The sequence below is a fragment of the Rhea americana genome, unplaced genomic scaffold (assembly GCF_003343005.1).
Source record: "Rhea americana isolate MKP2758 unplaced genomic scaffold, rheAme1 scaffold_161, whole genome shotgun sequence".
In the NCBI taxonomy this organism is placed as follows: Eukaryota; Metazoa; Chordata; class Aves; order Rheiformes; family Rheidae; genus Rhea; species Rhea americana.
Window position 1 is genome coordinate 1541728 of NW_028185717.1, and position 3938 is coordinate 1545665.

The following is a 3938-nucleotide window of genomic DNA, read 5'->3' on the forward strand; positions in this document are numbered from 1 at the left end:
AAGAGAGAAATTATAAAGGAAAGGAAGGGTTCTGCGCTAGTTACTAATGAAGTGCATCAATTAATCATTTCCAATGTGATTTACTGTTGAACTGTTCTGTAAACACGTGTTTGCTAAGGCGGGCGACTCCCTCCGCAGCTCGCGGAGGTGTGGAGCTGAAAATGTGCCCAGCAGCCGGGCCCCAGCTCCGCCAAGGGCCCGCCGGGTCCGCCCCGCGGGGAAGGGCCGCGCCGGCCTCAGCGCTGGGGCCGGCTCGTGAGGCCTGCTGCTCCGCGGTTGGCACCGGGAATTTTGGTTAAGAGGCAGGTTATCAATTGCAAGGAAGCGAACATTTTCAGCACTTTAAAGCAATGTGAGCAATTACCATCACATTTGCTTGAATGTCGAGGCCAGTGTGCTCTGTTGTTTCCAGCTGCCGGCTCTCTGTGGTGAGAAACTGCACGGGCAGAYGCTGCGTGCCTGCTGGATACTGTTTACATGCTAAAACTAGTTTAAATTTGATGTCATCGCAAGTAAGTATTCGTTAGTCTAAATGAATGTTTTTCCATCCGGTCATGCGCCAAGAGGCACTTTTGGGGACAGGAACAGMCCCCCCCGGGGTGAGGTCCTGAGTCCTCGCGGGGGTCTGGCAGCACCTTCAACCCGCCGGCGCCAGCTCCTCTCCCCAGCGGCAGCAGGACTGCCCGCCGGGTGCGCACACCAGCGTGGGTGCCCCACGCTCGTGCACGAAACCAAACCCACCTGCCATAGAATTGCAACATTTTTAGCAAAACTCAGAGACGAAGTTCCCCAGCATTAAACCTACTGGGGCGCTGCGAGGTGCCGGGACCCCTCGTCCTCGTGGGAAGGGCTCGTGGCAGAGCCCACCTGGGCTCCCGCGGCGGCCGGGGCTGCAACGCCAGCCGACGCGGGGCGCSAGGCGGTCCCTCGCTGCTGCGTCCGATTGCAAAAACCCCAGTGGAACTGGTTTGGATTGACTTGCAGTCTGCCAAATCTGTGCCTATTTCCCTGAATCCTCATGTGGAAGAAAAAAGGGAAGGAAGTTCTGACACTCCTAGAGTCCTAAATCTTTCTGAACAGTGCCTATTTTCTTTCTGATTCAAACTTACTTCTATGAGCACTTATGTTAGAAGATAAAAAGTAAAAATTGGAAACTGAAACGAAATACTTAAATTATCCCAAGGTACTTTTCCATACTTTTTCTTAATCTATTTTTAAAAATCTGAGTTCCTTTCCTAACTAGAAAAAARGTTACAAAAATTGTCCACAGCTTTTCAGAAGCAGATTTGTGTTAAAAAGACCACAACAGAAAAGCAWGCTGCATGCTCAGGAGCTTAGTTTGATCTCCTTAATTTAAGCAAACACAGCATCTCTCTGAGATGCATCCCACTTGGAGGGAAGTCGTGCTACAGTGAAAGGTGAAAGACCCCWCCAGGGTAGGGCAGGAACAGGACGCAGGGGCGGGACGGGATTTCTCCCCGTGTGTCCAGTCGAAGGGGACGGTGCTGCTGGGCTGCAACTTTACCGAGGCGTGAAGAGGCACYGAGGCTCAGTATGGAGCACAGAAATGATTGCAAATATCCAGAAATGGGAATACAGAAAAATTATTGACAAAGGGCCATATTATATCATTGATTTTTAAGCAAAACTCCCCATTGATTTTTCAGAACCACATTGAACATTTCAGAATCATTGATTTTAATGGRGAGTTCTGCTCCAAAATCAATGGTGCAATACAGCCCAAAGTAAATTGCTTCTGAGTATCAATATTTTTTGCCTGAGTTGTTGCAATGTGGAAAACGGTCTTCAAAATGTGTGTCTTCTGTTTCTGCCTGTTTTCTTAGAGGCTCTTTGAATTCTTCTCTTGCTGAGAGGCTAAAGGGAACAGGCTGGTCATGGCGATGGCGATGCCCAGCAGCAGTCACGGGCGCCTCTGGCCTCCCAGGAAGGCAAAGACCCTCCTGGTTCCTCCAGGTCAGGACGGGGCCACTTCTGCCAATGCTTTCACACCAATTTGTGTGCCAAACCGCATGCCAGGGGCCTCATCCTGAGCTCCTTGGGATGCAAGTGCCTTTGGYGCTGCTGGGGACAGGCGGCATCTCCTCCTTCGTAGACGCCGGCGCCGTCGGGTGCCCGGGCTCCCTGTGCCGTCAGGGCAGGGGAATCTGACCCGGTATCCGCGGGCACCTCCGCGGGCCCGGCTCCGTGACAGGCAGCCCGACCAGCACCCGCGCCCTACAGTGCAGAGCTCTGAGGCTAGTTGAGGTTTGTTCCMCCTCCCACCACTCCCTCCCTAGATGTTTTCTCTTACAGGTCGGAGTTTGATGTYCCTCCCATGCTGTGTCTGTGACGTGTAATTTTGATTTTGTAGAARAACAGTTCTCCCTTTCAGCTGGGACAAAGTCCGTGCTCAGGCGTGGCAGGGAGCCCTAGAAGGAGTGAGCGGTTTTGCTTGGTGCCCCTTAAATTGGAGATGAGAGTCAATGAAGATCTAGATTTTGCTACTTGCAGTGAGCTGCTGACACTTTATTCTGAGAGTCAGGGGTAGATTTGGGTTGTGATTCATGGCGTGGTGAAGACCCAAAGGAGAGAAAATGAATGAGGAATAGAGGTCCTTTGAATCAGCATCTCTCCGAGGCAGAAGCTGCATTTTCGTTAAATACGTGCGTGTGCTCCTGCCTAGCGAATGCGGCTCCTGCTGCGGGAAGGTGCCAGCTGCAGCCTGCCGTGTTCAGGACAGTAAATCGCGTCTGCGTTTGTTATCGCCTTGGCTAGACTCTTCCTTCCTTTTTGTTTGCTCCAGAATTCTTTCTGTCTCTGTGCATCTAAATGAATTCTTGATGGTTCAGGGAAAATACTCGCTATTATTACTGAATGTCTAGACAAACAAATATAGCTAAATGAAAGTATGCGTAATGCAGTGCAATCAATATGTTTAAGTACAAAACATTTTAGTTTACAGAATCAGGAGGAGCCCGGGGTGCTGGCGGGGAGCGGCACGCGGGTCGGCTGGCCCAGCAGCAGCCGGCCGCTCTGCCCTGGGGTCGGTGCGGCCGGGCAGGCGCGTGGGCTCCCGAGGAGCAGGACGGCGCGGTGCCGCCGGCGCGTGCGTCCAGCAGRTGCTCTTTGTGTTGTGGATTGGGCCATAGAGCAGAGAAATACAAACTAAAATTTGTACATAACAATGGAAATAGGTGTGATACTTCTTTTATATGCCTTTTTTTGTATTTTTGTCGCTTGCATCTTTTCAGTGAATGGTAGCAGGATACGTAAAGAAGTCATTTTGGTTACCAGTTTTAATTGTTGAGTATACCAAAAAGCAAGTATTGTGAAGTCTAACTGACTGTGAATGGAGGTTGCGAAAACAAATCTTTTAGAAAGCAGTTTTTCTGTAGATGAATGTGTCTTTATTCTAATGACTATAAGTTCAATGCCTGGTGGAGTTGTTTTCAATAAAAAAGATAAATATTAAAAAAGAAAAAAATCGTAACTGTAATAAAGGATTAATTATTTTAATGGCCATCCTAGAAGTATTATTTATTTTTAATGGCTGATGTCCATAAAGGGCCAGAATATTGTCTCAGGTGAACGGCATGCTAAGCTGCACATGTTATGAAATATGTTGCAAGCAAAACTGGTGTTTAGTCTTGCTCCCACTTAAGAGGCACTGTTGGCTTCAGTGAGATCAGGATCGGGCCCACAGAATTACACATTTTGTACCAGATGTGGCAACGCATCTGCAATTTGAATGTGGCCTGCACAGGGTATTGTGCATGTAAATAATGTTGTCACGTTCGTGAGCAAGGAACTTGGTTCTTTTTGTAAAGGAATACTGCATATTTGTTGTGGCCATAATTTGTGGATAAAAATGCAATGATTCATTTTGAATCTTTCGGCAATGTTACTATTTGGTGTGAATGTGCCTGCAACATTGACTC